The sequence below is a fragment of the Ranitomeya variabilis genome, chromosome 1 (genome assembly GCF_051348905.1).
Source record: "Ranitomeya variabilis isolate aRanVar5 chromosome 1, aRanVar5.hap1, whole genome shotgun sequence".
NCBI lineage: Eukaryota > Metazoa > Chordata > Amphibia > Anura > Dendrobatidae > Ranitomeya > Ranitomeya variabilis.
In genome coordinates this window covers 538,113,827-538,134,578 of record NC_135232.1, presented here as the reverse complement: position 1 = coordinate 538,134,578, position 20,752 = coordinate 538,113,827, and positions in this window count along the sequence as shown.

Below are 20,752 nucleotides of genomic sequence, written 5' to 3'. Positions count from 1 at the left end.
TAGCCACGTGGGGGCAAAGCCACCCCCCCTGGGCTGAAGTACAACTCCCCCTGTCCCTGCAGATCGGGTGAAATAGGAGTTAACCCTTTCACCCGATCTGCAGGGACGCGATCATTCCATGACGCCACATAGGCGTCATGGGTCGGATTGGCACCGACTTTCATGACACCTACGTGGCGTCAAAGGTCGGGAAGGGGTTAAACACAATCAGAAAACTTTTATTATTACACCTCAAAAAAGACAGACACAGATAAAACCATTTAAAAGGCCCTAAGATATAGGACCGATAAGCGACACCCCTATATATCACAAATAAAGTATAGTACAACCAAAAAAAGTTGTAATTATAAGCAAATATGCATAATATAATGGGCTGTACAGATATAAATAGCAAAATGTCTCTTGCTCATAGGTTAAATAAGTCAAATCTCCTAGTGTTGACCCAAAACAAAAAGAATGTCATGACACACAACGTGCTGCAAACATATACACACATACTGTAATTGAAACCCTATAAAATAGGCATGACTATAATGAGTAACAGCATTATCTAAGCATGTTGAATGCCCGGAAAGCCCAAATACCAATATTCATATCACAATGTTAGGCTTGAATGTAGGCACAGACCCCACAATGATATATACGGCTATACATTAACAGTATTGTCTGAGAATGCTAAGTACCTGGAAAGCCTAAGTCCCAATGTACACATTACAATATTAGGCTGACATATAAGCATAAACCCCACAAAGATGTATGTCCAACAAACATAGGCAGCAACTGATAAGAGATAATGTGCAATTGTGCATACGCGTTGGGCTTCGGCCCCCCTCCATTCTTGGATGACATCTTTGGCTCCTACGATTTCCAAATATGACTGCTTACATTCCTCAGCAGTCAATCTGCCGTCCTTTGTAATGTTGTTAAATATGCTTATTTTGCACATTTATTTAAATCAGGACTTAACAAGGTGCGTTATTCTTAAAAGAAAAATGTCGTCATATTCTCATAAAAAGTATAGTGATTTATTGATTGTCCATAGAAAAATCGTATTGCAGCAAAACATAAAAATAGACGAAATGGTTACGAACAGATTGTCCATGTGTAGATATCAGCATTGGTTACTCATCTTTCCCAAGTCCTGAATGGAAGCCGTCTCTTTGTGTGAAGTTTGAAGGTCATGATGGCTGCCAGCTAACAGCTGTCGCCTTCTTCTTGTCAAACGTCCATGGAGAATGATGGTGAAGTAGGAGGTGGCAGTCCCACGTGACAAAAGACCCCCACACCCTCCTAAGAGACGCTTATATATGGGTCTACAGACCACGTGTTACCCTGTATATGGAGTGGACTTATGCTCTGAGCTCCTATATACATAAATAGCTTTTGTAACGTCAGCAAGAAGCAATATGCTCGGTACAGGATAATTTAATATTTAACAATTCCCCCTTTTGAGGGTGAAAGACATTGATTGAAACCCTCAAATAAAATATATTAATAAAATCTTCTTTCTTCTTTTTCTTCTTCTTTGGCAAAATAATTTAGTGTTCATAATATCAATAATAATAATAATAATAATAATAATATTGTTCTACGTACTCAATAATATAATGATATGTAAATTCATGTTATGGTAAGCCGTGACTAATATTCATATAATATATAATTATACTTCTCTATATCTACTTGAAGCATCTCAGGTCTGATGTCATCTGGTCTTCATGTTGATGTCTTCTTCTTGGTTCTTTTAAAACAATCTTTATTATAATTCTTTTGAAATAGATGATAGCATGTAGATATTGTAGAGACTGTGTGTCATGTGTCAATCAAAGTCTATAAATTCAAATGTTGATAAGAAAACAAAGTTCATAGATGAAATGTAGCTTTAATATCTGTGCAGTGTCACCTTTAAAAACCTGGACTTACATTGGCTCGCCTTGGATATTTCTGGAATCCTTCTATATCATCCGCACTGGTCTTGGAACAGACATCTGTGGTCGGCACAGCAAGGGATACATTGACTCTTCCCTGCTAAACATAGCACCATAACCAGTCTTTAGTGCACAGGACACATGTCAGGGTTGTAGCATCCTGACAATTACCTGATTGTTCACCAGCTTTCATGGAAGTCTTATAGGTGATAGGAAACCACTGGAATATAATAACACAGTTCATCTTAGCATCATAGGATTATCATCCTCTCCGTGGTTGGCAGGTAGGATACTGTACTCATACTTGTCAGCAATGGATGCTGTAGTTGTGTGTGGTGACATGAATTGTATTTGACACAGTCTATTATTATTCAGAAAACATAGCATTGTTACCTTGTGAAACTTCTGGATAGCGGCTTTTTCTTCTTGTAACTTTTAAGAATCAATTGAATATAAAAATATACAAAGTCTTTATTAACGTAACTTTCGGTGTCTTGATTGAAGTCTTCATTCCCTATTCTATACCAAATCTGGTAATTTTCCTAACTTATAATATCATAGCTTACCATAGCAATCAATAATATCCATATAATTATTATCAGATTAATATGGAACTCATATTTGGAAAAATAAAATAATAATAATATATTATTAACCATATTTTTCATGTAATAGGACATTTTTATGTCATGGGTGTAATTTCTTTTTGAACCCATAGATGTCAGTGTGTCTTTTATGTAACAAGTGTTTTATTACTAAAACTTTATTAATAAACTATAACCAATAATATGTAAGAATGTGTAGCCATGAACCAAAATAAGGATATATATATATATATGAATAAATGAATGAATGAATGAATGAATGAGTGAAAGAATTGTTGTATTTAACTCAGAATTGAAGCATTTCTTATATAATGAAACCATATGATCACTATATTTGATAAAGCAATATTCTTATATTAGACATTACTTTATTAAATATTGATTTTTTTTTCTTGAGATTAAAAATAAAAATTGAGAATAAAAATTGAAGAAAAAGTGAAAAATGAAAAATAAAAATTGAGAATAAAAATTGAAGAAAAAAATAAGAAAAAGTGAAAAATGAAAAATGACAATAAAATAAAAATAAGGCCTTTATATATTGATGATAAATGCAGAGGTTATATCTCAGTAACACATTCCCTTTAATATTTCCATTATCTAGATGTTGTCATAACCTTGGATTACCAAAATATTGAAATTATGCAGCTTTGCATATAATATCCTTCATTAGAGGAAAAAAAAATGACTTTTATAATACTTATTGTATTGTACCCAATAATACCTTATTAATATTTCTTTTTTATTAAAATGTGTGAAAAAGAGGTATTGAAATGTGATTATGTAATCTGGATCAAAAACACATTTCCCCCTTAATACCAAAAAATATTATTTTATGAAAAAAATTAATTTGTAAAAACCAAAATTAAAAATAATCAATTTTATAACTGTCAGATCAGCTTGTGCCATATATTTGTTTGAAAATGTGTACCCATCTATGTAACTAAAAAAAACATTGAATATGAAAAAAAATTATAATTTATAAAAATTATTCTAAATGTAGATTTCCTTAATAAACCTTATTGATGTGTGATTGCACTTATTCACTATTAACTAAATCAATAAATAATAATTACTAAAGAAATATATATATTGAGTAAATAATATTTAAATGTATCTTACATTGTAATTTAACTGAATCTTATTTTCTATTTTCTCATACACACAAGTTGTTTTTTTTTGGTTTTTTTTTCTCAACATACCATAAGTCATGAGGCCTCTCACATACCACACGTTCCACATTCCACGCTCCTTCGGTAACTTCACTCTTACGTTAAATGCACTTAGCAGCTGCTCATCTGTCATCTGTCACTCAAACTATGACTCACATATAAAAGTTGACAATATATATATCACATACAAAGAACATGTATATTAACCCAAAATATTGTATCCTAATTATCAATCAATGCGCATTGTATACTATTAAATTTAGTATTCTAATATTTATTTGAATATTCCCCAAATACTATCTACAGTAACACTATGTTCTATCCTATGGATAAGACTCATCTATAAGAAACAAGGGTATCTGTTCCACAGCTATTTCTGGTACAGGACCTAAAACTTCTAAAGTTTCTTCTTATAGCTCTAAGTTAAAACAAGAAAGTGTAACGTCACGCCATGCAGTGAAGGAAAAAAACTATATATTATTACCATGCAAAGGGAAAAAAACAAGTTTTTAGTTTATTAGTTATGTATTATTTTTTATTAAGTGTTAAATATATACAATCATGCAGTTATTATAGCTTCCTGTGTAAATAAAACATAAATTCATGTAAGAAGTTTTTTTGTTCAATTCCTGTTTTGAAATGAAAGCTCTAAGGAAGACTAAAAGATAAAGGTTAATTTCATATTTATTTAAAAACAAAATAATTTAAATATGTTATACATATGTATATATTTAATATATGTAATTAATGCAATTCTAAGTATTATTACTGGAATAAATTTTAATTATTTCTCTATACATATAAAAATACAGTTAATATAATCTCTACTTATACAAATATCCTACAGTACTTACTGTATACTATATTAATATATATATCTGTAGAAATATATTGTATAAAATAATTACATATTAATAAATAATACATTGTATAACTCCTCTACACATCATATAATTGATTACATTTTTAGCCAATTCCTAACCCAAAATTTACCTCTCTGTCAATAATCTGTTGGCAAGCATTATTTAATAAGATCATCTTTAGGCTTATGAGCTGAGATAATGGAGTGTTCAGCTGAGCACCCCCTGGGATACTCACCACTTGTTTCCATTTGTCAATTTCCGCCATCTTTACAGGGAGATCTGACCCTCCAGCTTTTAACCCTTTCAGTGCAGCTTCAGTGGAAGACTCATAGGATTTGTAGCAGATATGTAATTTTCTTCGTACTTCATAGATGTGATTTTGGCTCAGTTTTGGAGATTTTGATTTTGGCTTCTGATAAGATATAATTCTGCTTGGTTTAAAAACCTTAGTATGATTTGTTTTCCTTTCAAGATTCTCATGTTTTCTAGAAAAATCAAGGGATTGTGCACATTCAAATAAAGAATCTTTCTGTCACGCAATAACACGAGATACAGGATTTAGGAATCTAAATTTGTTTACAAAACAATTTATCATTGATTTTTTATTCAAATTTGTACTGATCAGTCTGTAAACCCTTTCAAAAATGGACATGAATGTAAACGTACATTCTTTCCGGCCAATCCTCAATTTTAGAAGAATATCAAGATCTGGATAATTTTCTTGTAATCCACAAAATATCAAAATTTTTAATCTTTCCACATCAGTCATTTCTTCATGGAATTCTTCATCCTGCATTTTTAATGAGAATTTCCTGATAAAAGTTACTGGAAGCCAAATTTTAAACAACCAATTCTTCTCAATATTAGTTAAATTAAACTTATCGGCAAAACTTTCAAAAATCTCTGAATTTCTGCACACATCATTTTGTTATCATATGCAGGAATGATTTTACATAATTTTAACAAGGTCTTCCTAGATTTAATTTGGAGTTGGGCCTCTGAGCCGTCTTCTATTTTTAGTGGCCCTTGTACATCATCTTTGTCAGTTGTCATGTCTCCTACGTGTCCTCCATCTTGTTTTTCATCATGAGGCACAAAGTCAAGGTCACCTTGTGTGTCCGCCATTAAAGACACGTGCGTCACCTCTTCCTCTTCCTCACGCTTTACAATACAGTCAATCTTGGGGACATCATTAATTTCCATTTCCTTAGAAATTCTTTCTACACAATCTTTTTTGGACTTCTCTGTAACAAACTCATGAAATACATTAACCATAATGTAATATATTTTTCAGTTGCTCTTTTTCTTTTTTCCAAGATACTAGCTTAGAATCTAACTTTAAATTAGCGATTTTGCATTCTGCAAATAAAGAAAGCCAAAATATTTCTACACTAGATCTGTACAAACTTACAAATTCTATCTGACTTGATTTAGCATAAGAATTAATCAAATCCATTGTTCTTACCTTGAAATCTCAGCTTGTAGTTCTTTTGCTGGGCTCCGGACTTCACTTCACCACGGCTATTTTCAGCATGTCCGGCACTTGTAGTACTCCTACTACTTGTCAATTCAACTAACACCTGTTAGTCTCTGTTACGTTTACAAAGTCATAGGTTCTTCTGAGATCTTTGTGACTTGAAGTTTTGAAGTGAAATTCATGAATACTTGCACAATATCTAGCGAACTCTCTTCCGACGTCCCCCCCCCCCGTGTGCAAAAATGAAGGAAATTCACGTAAAAATAGCACAAAAATCAAAACTGGCTGGCTTCGGCAATGTTAAATTTTGCACATTTATTTAAATCAGGACTTAACCAGGTGCGTTATTCTTAAAAGAAAAATGTCATCATATTCTCATAAAAAGTATAGTGGTTTATTTATTGTCCATAGAAAAATCATATTGCAGCAAAACATAAAAATAGACGAAATGGTTACGAACAGATTGTCCATGTGTAGATATCAGCTTTGGTTACTCATCTTTCCCAAGTCCTGAATGGAAGCCGTCTCTTTGTGTGAAGTTTGAAGGTCATGATGGCTGCCAGCTAACAGCTGTCGCCTTCATCTTGTCAAACGTCCATGGAGAATGATGGTGAAGAAGGAGGTGGCAGTCCCACGTGACAAAAGACCCCCACACCCTCCTAAGAGACGCTTATATATGGGTCTACAGACCACGTGTTACCCTGTATATAGAGTGGACTTATGCTCTGAGCTCCTATATACATAAATAGCTTTTGTAACGTCAGCAAGAAGCAATATGCTCGGTACAGGATAATTTAATATTTAACAAATGTATACTTACATTTTCTTGCTTCCTCTGCATCTGGGTCTCAGTTGGTCATGCTTAATGTTCAAACTTGCAATGCCTAAATTATGAATATGCATTTGTCATGTACTCTGTAGACCAGCTTTTGGGGATCTAGCACTATTTTTAGCTACAACGTGCACCTTTATTAGCATTACTATTAAGCAAGCTTGCTTTTTATAGCGGTACTTTTGAAACTCTATTTATTGCCTCTGTACGTTGTGTGTAGCTCTGACTCATGCATTTTTGTGATATGTATATTCCTCTGTTTTGAGACACACCAGACTGAGTCTCAATCTACCCTACCAGGTGCTAGTCCCAATACTCTGTATTGGATGGTTATTTGAGCCCTCAATATTGGCTCTGGATGTATTGCTGTATTAAGCCTTGATTATCTGTTATATATATTTTTTGTCTGCCCAGATTGTATGGGGGGGGGGCTTACATCAACCAGGGAACTATTTTTGTGTGGTTTTAAATGTTTGGTCTGTGTGCACACTTAAATAAAGATTTCACTGTTTATAATTCTGGTGATCTACATATCAGCATGTTCTTTTCTCTCTTTGCTTGTATTATTAAACAGTGGAAACCCCCCACAACTGACCCCATTTTGGAAACTACACCCCTCAAAGATTTTAATCAGGGGTATATGGAGCAATTTGAACCCACATGTACGACACAGAGTTTGATAACATTAGGTCGTCATATTGAAAAAATTCATTTTTTTCAGGAAAATCTTGTTTTAGACCTGAATTTCTCACTTTTTTCAGAAATAACATCAAAAAGTGGACCCCACAGTTCGTTACCCACTTTATTTTGAGCGCAGCGATATCCCATATGTAGTCAAAAAGTTCTGTTTGGACAAATGGCAGGGCTTGCACAGAAAGGGGCACAATGTGACAAATTTGGCTTTATTTGAAATAGATTGTTATACTGGCAGAGCCTGTATGGTTCAAGAGCAACAGAAATCCCCCATAAATGTCTTTTTTATAAATTGTACCCTCTAATCTATTTATCTAGGGAGGTAATGAGTAGGTTGATGCCACCATTTTTTATGCAGTTGATGCAACACAAGCTTGAAAATTTACAATTTGCATTTTTTTCACTGTCTCTTTTATGATTATTTTTTGTAAGTTCTGAGGAACACACCTCAAATTTTATTTCACTAGTTTTTAAGTGTTCAGAAATATATCCAATATGGCACCAATGTGAGTACTGGTGACAAAGGAGTGTCTATAATAGATGGCACACCATTTGGTCTTTAGAGTGAAATTGAAGATCCAGGACCCATTCAAAGCTTCTAGAGACATTGAGCAAACAAGAAAATCCTTCCAGGAATTATTACTCACAGAGGGAGGCATGCTCCTAAAACACATTGGCTGATTATAAAATTGGTCTTGCTAACAAAACAGTTGTCCCGCATTTGCGTATATTGCAGCAGGAAGAATAAACTGTACTGGAATGAAGGGCAAAATGTGGAGGAAAATGCAGCCAACTATGTGGCAAAGAGGAGTTTGTTACAAAGATGAAAGAACACCATCAGGGCTAGAATGGCAGACACTTTCAGAGACTGTCATTAGCCACAAGTAAGTGTTCACATTAGGCATTCAGCTCAGATACCATAGGTAAGTGTTCACACCAGACAGTCAGTGTAGTTACCCATTCGATCTGAGATTACCTTGACGTTTTGGTGAATGGGCTCACAACGTTTGCAAATCTTGTGCTAAAAATTTCATGTGTTTGTTCATTAAGTTCATAAGCCAGTATGCTATTTCACATTTCACATATTTCACATTTTCCTATTTTTTAGCACAGACGAGTTTGGCCATTGATCTATTTTGTATTTGACTTTTTTTGGCTACAAACTATTTATATATATATATATTGTTCGGTCAGTTTATCTATTTTATTATATACTTTTTTCTGACTTGAACGTCCCGCCCTTCTCCATGTTTTAATTACATCTCAACACTATTGGTTCTGAGCCTCCTATATTAGTAGGCTTTACCCTGTCATTAGCCACAAGTAAGTGTTCACATTAGGCATTCAGCTCAGATACCATAGGTAAGTGTTCACACCAGACAGTCAGTGTAGTTACCCATTCGATCTGAGATTACCTTGACGTTTTGGTGAATGGGCTCACAACGTTTGCAAATCTTGTGCTAAAAATCTCATGTGTTTGTTCATTAAGTTCATAAGCCAGTATGCTATTTCACATTTCACATATTTCACATTTTCCTATTTTTTAGCACAGACGAGTTTGGCCATTGATCTATTTTGTATTTGACTTTTTTTGGCTACAAACTATTTATATATATATATATTGTTCGGTCAGTTTATCTATTTTATTATATACTTTTTTCTGACTTGAACGTCCCGCCCTTCTCCATGTTTTAATTACATCTCAACACTATTGGTTCTGAGCCTCCTATATTAGTAGGCTTTACCCTGTCATTAGCCACAAGTAAGTGTTCACATTAGGCATTCAGCTCAGATACCATAGGTAAGTGTTCACACCAGACAGTCAGTGTAGTTACCCATTCGATCTGAGATTACCTTGACGTTTTGGTGAATGGGCTCACAACGTTTGCAAATCTTGTGCTAAAAATCTCATGTGTTTGTTCATTAAGTTCATAAGCCAGTATGCTATTTCACATTTCACATATTTCACATTTTCCTATTTTTTAGCACAGACGAGTTTGGCCATTGATCTATTTTGTATTTGACTTTTTTTGGCTACAAACTATTTATATATATATATATATATATATATATATATATATATATTGTTCGGTCAGTTTATCTATTTTATTATATACTTTTTTCTGACTTGAACGTCCCGCCCTTCTCCATGTTTTAATTACATCTCAACACTATTGGTTCTGAGCCTCCTATATTAGTAGGCTTTACCCTGTCATTAGCCACAAGTAAGTGTTCACATTAGGCATTCAGCTCAGATACCATAGGTAAGTGTTCACACCAGTCAGTGTAGTTACCCATTCGATCTGAGATTACCTTGACGTTTTGGTGAATGGGCTCACAACGTTTGCAAATCTTGTGCTAAAAATCTCATGTGTTTGTTCATTAAGTTCATAAGCCAGTATGCTATTTCACATTTCACATATTTCACATTTTCCTATTTTTTAGCACAGACGAGTTTGGCCATTGATCTATTTTGTATTTGACTTTTTTTGGCTACAAACTATTTATATATATATATATTGTTCGGTCAGTTTATCTATTTTATTATATACTTTCAGAGACTAGTCGTACAACGTCCTTTTAGCTCCATAAATCCCTATATGAGAGACGAATGTGCCAATAGACTTAGTACACAATAGCAAGCTCCCATCCGCCAAGGTCAGAACCGTTATATGCACAAAACAACCAGTTCTCTATAGAAAGTATTGTCTGGTACCATAGGTTCGGCAAGAACCATAAAGTAAAGCCCATAGTGTATAAGTATGGAACTTCCTAATTTTTTAGAAATCCTACAATAAAATGATCATGCCCGTATCATCAACATAAATATAAGTAATATAAATGGAAGCCAAAGTTTTGTGTAGCAAGACAGTCGTAAAAACAGTCAAAGTTAGATAAATGGTCAAAAATGTTTGTGAGTAATCAAGTCCTTGAATTCATTTTCAGATCTCACTTTTCAAGATCATTTCTGGGGTCCACATTCTAATGCTTATTGACGTGGGTACGTGGATGAGAATTTGTTGGAATAGTAGTTTGGTATGGGATTGATCGAGTCCTAGAATTTTCAGATGACCTGACTTTGCAAGAACATTTGTGGGGTCCACACTCTAGAGCGTACAGACGTGGGTACGTGGATGAGAATTTGTTGGGATAGTAGTTTTGTATGGGATTGATCAAGTTCTGGAATTAATTATAAAATGGGGTAAAATGGGATCTACTAATTAAAATATTCTTTATCAATTATTCCAAATTGTTCTACTGGGGCCACTAAGCAGAAAATAAAAATTATTGAAAAAACAAACAAACTAATAATTGTAGGTGGTGTGGTAGGTCTCAAAACAGGGGGGAGATACAAAGGCCTGGTTGGGATGGGCATGTGGGGCAATAGAATCGGGAAACACTCCATCTGCCATGCTTTCTGCAAACTCGGCATCTTTTTTGAGGATACCTTTGGGTGGGAGTGACAGGGACAGGGTGAGGAAAATGGCGTTCTTCATGTCTCCGGGAATCCTCAGAGTCGAAGGCTTCCCCTGGTGCCATTGACTCAAATATGATGCTCTCTACAATTTTTTCCTGAAAGTGCAGGAACGTAAGTGGTCCTTGGGACTTTTTATACAGGACAAAGCTGTTATATGTGGCAGTTTGAATAAGGTAGATTGCCACCTTTTTGTACCAGGCCCTGGTCTTCCTATTGACCAGGTATGGTTGCAGAACCTGGTCTGACAAGTCTACGCCACCCAAATATTTGTTATAGTCTGTGACGCAGACTGGTTTTTCCTTGTCCCTGGTGGCACCCATCTCTCTGACCGTCACAGTGGTGTCCGCATGCAGTGTGGAAAGCATGTAGACGTCCTTCCTGTCTTTCCACTTCACTGCAAGAAGTTGGTCACTTGCGAGTGAGAATGACGCCCCCCTCTCCAAACATCTGGACACCAACTGTGACGGAAACCCCATTCTTTTTCCTGACTGTCCCACAGGCCCCTGTATTTGCAGTATGGAGGGATTTATATAGGGGGATGCTCGTGTAGTACTTGTCAGTATACATGTGGTACCCTTGATGGAGAAAGGGTGTCATTAGCTCCCAGACAATTTAGCCTGGGATACCAATTGTCTGGGGGCAGTTTGGGGGGTTTATTTGGCGGTCCCTACCTTCATATATTAGGAAGGTGGACATGTACCCTCATGAGCTCTCGCAAGTTTTGTATAATTTTATGCTGTATTCGGCTCTCTTGGAGGGAATAAATTGGCGGAATGACAGACAGCCCTTGTAGCTCATCAAGGACTCGTCGACTGCCACATTTTGCTCTGGGGTATAGGAATTTAGAAATTAAGTTTTTTAGGAGGGAAATAAGGTGTCTCAATTTATTTAGCTGATCGTAGCTGGGGTCAGTTCTTGGGGGGGCTTGGGAATTGTCACTGAAATGGAGGAATCTCATCAGGGCTTCGTAACGGACTCGGGACATGACGGCTGCAAATACAGGGGTGCTGTGGACAGCTTTTGTTGCCCAGTAAGAGCAGCGTGTGCTTTTTTTTACTAAACCCATATTCAGGGTGAGGCCTAGGAATTTTTTTTATTTCGGGGACATTTGTGGGTGTGAAGAAACCAAATTGTATCTTAATTTCCCAGACAACCATGTTTTTTGCAAACCAAAAGTACTGGCTTTTTATCTGTATATTGGCTTGTGAATTTAAGTGTTTGTGTCTGGTAGGTCAAGAAGACAGACTTGCACAGCAGGTTTTGGATGCCACTATATCCAATCCCACCAAATCGGCCTTGGGAAGAGGACCAGAGTGGCTATATGACCTCAACAAAAAATGGAAACTACTGGAGATGTTCCAGCTTCAAAAGATTGAATAGAAGTTAATGCAGGAACTACGGAATGTGGAGGAAGCCATGCATGGACCCAATGGATACCAGTAGTTACTTTTCAATTACATATGGAGTTTATTTTCATAAGGAGCATATGGAATATGCTCTAGGGGAACTAGACGATCGGAAGCCTATCATGTCTGGTTAATTAGGATGGGGGAGGAATGTGAAGAAACCAAATTGTATCTTAATTTCCCAGACAACCATGTTTTTTGCAAACCAAAAGAACTGGCTTTTTATCTGTATATTGGCTTGTGAATTTAAGTGTTTGTGTCTGGTGGGTCAAGAAGACAGACTTGCCAACTGATATACTATCTAACATACTGTGTAAGTCTGTAAAGGTACCTTCACACTGAACAACTTAACAAAGATAACTATAGCGATCCGTGATGTTGCAGCATCCTGGATAGCGATATCGTTGTGTTTGACATGCAGCAGCGATCAGGATCCTGCTGTGACATCGTTGGTCGGAGCTAGAAGGCCAGCACCTTATTTCGTCGCTGGATCACCCGCTGACATCGCTGGATCGGTGTGTGTGACGTGGATTCAGTGATGTCTTCACTGGTAACCAGGGTAAACATCGGGTTACTAAGCGCAGGGCCACGCTTAGTAACCCGATATTTACCCTGGTTACCATTGTAAATGTAAAAAAAAAAAAACACTACATACTCACATTCCAGTGTCTGTCGCGTCCCCCGACGTCCGCTTCCCTGCACTGTGTCAGCGCCGGCCAGCCGTAAAGCAGAGCACAGCGGTGACGTCACCGCTCTGCTTTAGGGCCGGCGCTTAGGCTACGTTCACATTTGCGTTGTGCGCCGCAGCGTCGGCGCCGCAGCGCACAACGCAAACAAAAACGCAGCAAAACGCATGCACAACGCTGCGTTTTGCGCCGCATGCGTAGTTTTTTTCATTGAATTTGGACGCAGCAAAATTGCAACTTGCTGCGTCCTCTGCGCCCCGACGCGGGCGCCGCAGCGACGCATGCGGCGCAAAACGCAAGTGCGCCGCATGTCCATGCGCCCCCATGTTAAATATAGGGGCGCATGACGCATGCGGCGCCGCTGCGGCGCCCGACGCTGCGGCGCTGGCCGCAAATGTGAACGTAGCCTTACACAGTGCAGGGAAGCAGACGCCGGGGGACGCGACAGACACCGGAGTGTAAGTATGTAGTGTTTGGTTTTTTACATTTACACTGGTAACCAGGGTAAACATCGGGTTACTAAGCGCGGCCCTGCACTTAGTAACCCGATGTTTACTTTGGTTACCCGGGGACTTCGGCATCGTTGGTCGTTGGAGAGCTGTCTGTGTGACAGCTCTCCAGCGACCACACAACGACGAAACAGCGACGCTGCAGCGATCGGCATCGTTGTCTATATCGCTGCAGCGTCGCTTAATGTGACGGTACCTTAATAGTGACTGTACATAGAGTGTGTTAAGCTTTGTTTATTGATGTGTGCTGATATGCTAATAGTGCTACCTTGATCCCATCACCATTGTTTACCTTATCTTGATGTTGGACTGAAGGACCCTGGGTAATTCTAAAAATAGCTTACATGCCTCAGACTCAGAGATCACATCCTGGGAGACTGAAGTAACACAGAGCTACCAGCCAGACATTCTGCAAACCACCCAACAGACAAGAGAAAGGACTGCAGCCAATTCATCATGGCACCATCACGAGGGACACTGATCTATGATTCTATAGGAAACAACCTAGGAGTTTTTGGCTCCGGTTGGAAGGACACAGATCTGATCCAGTGACCATCTCTGAACCATGGATATGTTTGGAGAAAGCCAGGTTTGAGACCCGCTGGTCGCCTGGTTCCATGGAGATGGTCAGATAAGCCAGGTGGTGACTCTCGTGTCAACTGGCTTTGGACCTTGTATGGACTCTATGGACAGTTCTTGGTCATCTCCCTATGCTTGTCGTTACCTCTTCTCTGTGCATGCATCCACAGATGAAGTAGCGACCCTGGGAGCTCTGACATCATGTCAACTGGCTTTTGACCTTGTATGGACTCTATGGACAGTTCTTGGTCATCTCCCTATGCTTGTCCTTACCTCTTTCTCTGTGCGTGCATCCACAGATGAAGTAGCGACCCTGGGAGCTCTGACATCATGTCAACTGGCTTTTTGACCTTGTAATGACACTTCAGGATCTTAGCCGAGGGTCTGTCGGACCCGGCTGAAGAACACAGGACTGCTCTCGGTCATCTCCCTATGCTTGTCGTTACCTCTTCTCTGTGCGTGCATCCACAGATGAAGTAGCGACCCTGGGAGCTCTGACATGTCAACTGGCTTTGGACCTTGTATGGACTCTATGGACAGTTCTTGGTCATCTCCCTATGCTTGTCCTTACCTCTTCTCTGTGCGTGCATCCACAGATGAAGTAGCGACCCTGGGAGCTTTGACATCATGTCAACTGGCTTTTGACCTTGTATAGACTCTTCAGGATCTTAGCCGAGGGTCTGTTGGACCCGGCTGAAGAACACAGGGCTGCTCTCGGATATTTCCCTACGCTTGTTGTTACCTCCTCTCTGCATGCATCCACAGATGGAGTAGCGACCCTGGGAGCTCGGACGTAACATCTACCATTATCTCGGTGAGTCAGCGGAAGGGTGAGGCCCTGTAATGTGCACCATCTTGGGGTAATTGGTGGGATTCTTCTGTTTGCTATTGTGTGTTGTGGTTCAATAAAGTATTGCCACACCATTTTACCTTAACCCTGTGTTGTCTGTGTAGTGTATTGCCCACTGGGAGATAGTGCGGGCGCTCAATGGTATGAGCTGTGGTCCATGCAGTCTTGCTAAAGACAGCTGGGCCAGCGGACGAGAGCACCCACTGACCCCGTTTCTTCACAGTGGGGATCCATGAACGGGAATGAAAGGCAGTGGGCTTTTGGGAAATATATTACCAGGCATATAGGTTTGTTTAGTGGACGATTAATTGCAGGACTGCGGGGCTAATGAAAATTTGAAAAAAAATCAATGGGGGTAAAATTGGCAACATCTACTCTTAGTCCAGGGACTGCAGACAAAGGGGGAATTTGAGGGGAAAATGAGGTGTCATTATATCACAGCGGTGGGAGGACAGCGGTACTTGGTCCTGCCTCTGAAGCTTCAGCAGTGACGACCGACTCCACTACCATAGGGCTGGGGGATCCCATGGAGGAAGAGTCGTCATCACTGTCTGAAAGCTGCTCAGCTTCAGAGGCAGATTCTGTTTTGCTGCCAGAGCAAAGCAGGCTGTAAGCTTGCTCCGCTCTGAAAGTTCTGTGGGCCATTTTATTTATTTCTTCTGCTAACCCGAATATGTGTAACCCTAACCCTAATATGCGTAACACTAAGATGTGTAACCCTAACCCTAATATGCGTAACCTTAATATGCGTAATCCTAACCTTAATATGCGTAACACTAATATGCGTAACCCTAACCCTAAAAAATTAAAAACATTATAAAAAAAATTGTTTTTTTTTATTTTTATAATCCTCTGCTGATGATGCAGGGACTACGGAGAACGGGGGTGGGTAAATGGGATGCTGGCGGATGCAGAAATGATGTTTTTTATCACTCTGACAGGGCAGCACTTGAACTGTAGTCTCTCTCTCTTCTCTCCCAGAACAACTACAAGGAGAGAAGAGAGGTACAGCCCAAGTGCTGCCATATTTATCAAATATTAGGGGTTTTGATCACTGTGATAGGACATATTACAGTAATCAAAACCCAGCAGCCAATGAGAAAATTCTCACTGGTTGCCGGGTGTCTGCTGGCAGATCTCGGCGGGCGCACTGCGCATGCGCCCGCCATTTTCTTCCAGCCGAGAAGAAGGGGGGCCAGGAGCTGTGGGCTGGGGGACAGCGTCTGCGGGGACTTATTATGTACCGTGGGGGGCTCAGGGGACCCTATTTCTCTCCCCTCTGATGTGCGATCTCCATCAGAGGGGAGAGAAAATGCAAAACAAACTACCGTATTTTCCGCTTTGTAAGATGCACTTTATTTCCCCCAAATTTGGGGGGGAAATGGGGGTGCGTCTTACAAAGCGGATATACCGCTTACTGTTACAGACTGGGATGAGGGGGTGTCCGCTGCCGCCCGCCGCCGCCCACCACCGCTGCTGCTGCCGCCCGCCACCGCTGTCGCTGCCGCCCGCCACCGTGGTTGTCCGCTGCTACTCCGGTGCTGCGGGGGGCTCTGGCGACATTTTGTGAAAGACCAGAGCCCCCCGGCAGTTCGTCCATGCGTTCCTTCCTGTATGACTGACTCCAGGAAAATGGCCGCCGAAATCTTGGAAGATGAGATTTCAGCGCTGAGATCTCATCTCTCGAGATTCCGGCGGCCATTTTCCCGGAGTCAGTCATACAGGAACACATGGACGAACTTCCGGGGGGCACTGGCCTTTCACAATATGTCGGCAGAGCCCCCGCAGCACCGGAGACAGCCCTGCAGCCCCGGAGCCCCCCCGCAGACCGCCTCATCCCAGCCTGCAGCACAGGAGCCCCCCTGCAGACCGCCTCATCCCAGCCTGCAGCACAGGAGCCCCCCTGCAGCACAGGAGCCCCCCTGCAGACCCCCTCATCCCAGCCTGCTGCACAGGAGCCCCCCTGCAGACCCCCTCATCCCAGCCTGCAGCAATGATCCACTCCTGCCTCCAGCAACGACCCTGGGACCCTGATCCACCGCAGCCATAACCCCTGGTAAGTAATAAGACGCAAGGATTATAAGACGCCCCACCAATTTATTAAAAAAAGTTTTTTCCTATTTTTCTCCTCAAAATTTGGGGTGCGTCTTATAATCCGGAGCGTCTTATAATCTGGAGCGTCTTACAAAGCGAAAAATACGGTATTATATATATATATATATATATATATATATATATATATATATTACACACACACACACACACACACACACACACACACACACACACACACACACACACACACACACACACACACACACACACACACACACACACACACACACACACACACACACACACACACACGTTATATGGGGCGAACGCAACCCCGGGGAATTGCAATCGCCCCTGGGGTCGGCAAAAACCGACCCCAATCAACTCCAAAACCCTGGGGAAGCTAGATTTTGGCAGGCGTATCTGCACATGCGCCCGCCATTTTGTTACTGCCAGAGGAGAAGGAGGAGGGCCGGGGACCGGGGGACAGCTTTTTCGGTACATAAGGTACCGTGGGGGGCTCGGGGGACCCTATTTCTCTCCCCTCTAATGTGCGATCACATCAGAGGTGATCAAAACCGTTTTTTGTTTTTTTTTGTGATCGCCGATAAACGGTTAATTACCGGCGATGGCAAAAGCAGGGTCGGTAAAAACCGACCCGAAATATTGTTCTCTGGGGTCTCGGCTACCCCCGGAGAAAATCGGACTCTGGGGGGCGCTATTCACTTTTTCCACAGCACCGTTAATTAACAGCGCTGTGGTTTAAGTACCATTAATGACCGCCGTTAAAAAGCGTATCGGCGGTAGTTAAGGGGTTAAGGCCGTGGAGCACCGAAGCTCTTCAGCTATCCATCTGCCTCCATGTGCTGCTGGCCACGCCCTCCTGTATTCCATAGTCTTTAAACCGCTCAACCAAATTAATAGGTTGGTGACTGAAGCAGAAAGGGGGATTATTGGAAACTTCAATTAATATTTACATCTAGTATTAATCCACTTTTTAAGCTAGATAAATTTAAATTAGTCAGCTCCCCATCAATTGATATCGATTGAATCATGATACAAATGTATTCTAAACATCCACTATGTTCATAACACCTAGAGTTTTAGAATAAGATTTATATTAGTTATGAAATCATGTTCTCAAGAATCATCATTTAAAATAAGAGGCCAAATAGAAACATAACAGTGCAATTTAAAGTGAAATTAAAAACATATACCCACAGTTCTAACAATTTTTTCAATATATCGCAAGATGATATAGCTTCCTAGGTATACAGGTATTCTATAAGAATATTCAGTTTATAAGCGCCATATGAGAACCCCTCATTAAGACCAGCAGGATTCATAGTACCAAGACTGTATATCCATCTAGCCTCCCCTTTTAATAGAAGTTGATCAAGGTTACCTTTTCTCTGTTTAACCCCTTCATGATCTGGGGTATTTTTGTTTTTTCGCTCCCCTCATTCCCAGAGCCATAACTTTTTTATTTTTCCGTCAATATGGCCATGTGAGTATAGGATATACTTGGCACACTCGTAGGGGTCTGATGCAAAAAGTGTTTATTTATACATACAGTATTTACACGATTCAAACGTTTCGGTCAACCAAGGACCTTCATCAGTGTGCTCTATAGAGAACTATAGAGAACTTTGCTATTTTGTTTGGGTCTGCTGCACCCTGCTTGTGCATTTGTATTGAGGCCCATTCAGACAGGTAAGCATCTCTGCCTGTTTTTGGTGTATTTTCTTGAATTTTTCCTTTTTTGGTGTTTTTCATGTTACAGTAGGACTGGCAAAAAGTAAGGACCCTTGGCGCGGGTTGCCGGCTTGCATATCATGGCCAGAATATCAACTAATACCTTACATATATTTATATGTTTTGTTTTGCAAGTATATTTTTTTGCAGGGTGCAGTTGGGCCCAAATGGTTCTGTACACTGTGGCCTCTGTTCACACAGGATGCATTTTAGCACTGGGCAGCCCGCCATAGGGCGTCATTAATAGGCTGGAGCCAGATGCTTGCATTCCTTGTGTGAACACGCCACATACAGAGTATGTATCTCAGTGCATTGGTGTACCACACGGCCAAACCCTGATTGAAGGCTGGCCGTTTCATTAGGTATTGCACCTGTGCATTTGCTATTTTGTTTGGGTCCGCTGCACCCTGCTTGTGCATTTGTATTGAGGCCCATTCAGACAGGTAAGCATCTCTGCCTGTTTTTGGTGTATTTTCTTGAATTTTTCCTTTTTTGGTGTTTTTCTATAGAGAACTGGAAGGGTATAAAACATAGACCCTTAGGAGTGATATTGCATCTATAGAGAGCTGAAAAGGGTATAAGGCATAGACCATTGAGAGTAATATTGTATCGACATAGTAGACGGACGCGGTATCCACCGTAGGTCACAGGAGCTGAATGACCGCTGCCATTCAGCTCCTGTAACCTACGGTGGATACCGCGTCCGTCTCCTCTCTCTACCGCCTCCTTCTGGGCTCGATCGGCTGGTCTAGAGCCCTTTATTCAGGATTTCCTGGTTATCCTACTATGTCGATACAGTATTACTCTCAAGGGTCTATGCCTTATACCCTTTTAAGCTCTCTATACAGTTAGGTCCATATATATTTGGACAGAGACAACATTTTTCTAATTTTGGTTATAGTCATTACCACAATGAATTTTAAACAAAACAATTCAGATGCAGTTGAAGTTCAGACTTTGAGCTTTCATTTGAGGGTATCCACATTAAAATTGGATGAAGGGTTTAGAAGTTTCAGCTTCTTAACATGTGCCACCCTGATTTTAAAGGGACCAAAAGTAATTGGACAGATTCAATAATTTTAAATAAAATGTTCATTTATTCAGTCGTCATGACAGCACTAACGAGAGAGGGGATCCGCCCTTCAGGGACAGGAAACCTACAGAGATAAAAGGGCGGCACCTCTCTCCCGCATCAGTTGGTTTCCTGTCCCTGACAGGGGACCCTGCAGAGGCCTTTTGGAAGAAAGGCGAAGAAAATTGGACCCAGGTCCGACTCACCGATCCTGGAGGCGGGATGGCCCCTTCCCCGGTGTTGTTCGCGATGCTGGAAGTGCCGCACCACAGAGGGCTGTGGGGGTAGGCAGCAGCAGAGCAGGAGCAGCCTTCAGGGGGAGTGCTGTCTCTTCGGTGTCCCATCGCCGCAGGTACAGGTAAGTATTATGTGGGAGGTCCTCCTTCTGATAGGTGTGGGGGGCTCCCTGTAGCTGGGGTACGGCACACCGGAAGGTGCCCCTAGAGCGTGTAGTTCTCTCTCTTCTTTCTCTCCCCCTGTGCTGCATAACCACACGGTATTATAGGGATCACCGGTGCCCTATCTATCAGCGCTTATGGTCCGCGCTCCGGTGGGCGGCTGCGGCGTGTTGTCGGTGGTGTGGGTCTCCCCTCGGGCTTGTGCGCTGCGTGCGGCGTTTGGGGCTGTACGGCACACCGGAAGTGATGTGCGGGAAAGGGGCAGGACCTGGAGCGGCGGCAAATGATGATGTGCGGCGCATGCGCAATAGGCCGCGCCGGGAGAGAAAACATGGCGGCGCCCTGTCAGTATTACCAAAGACAGCGTTTGTGATGGTTTTTATCAGAGGAGGGGCTG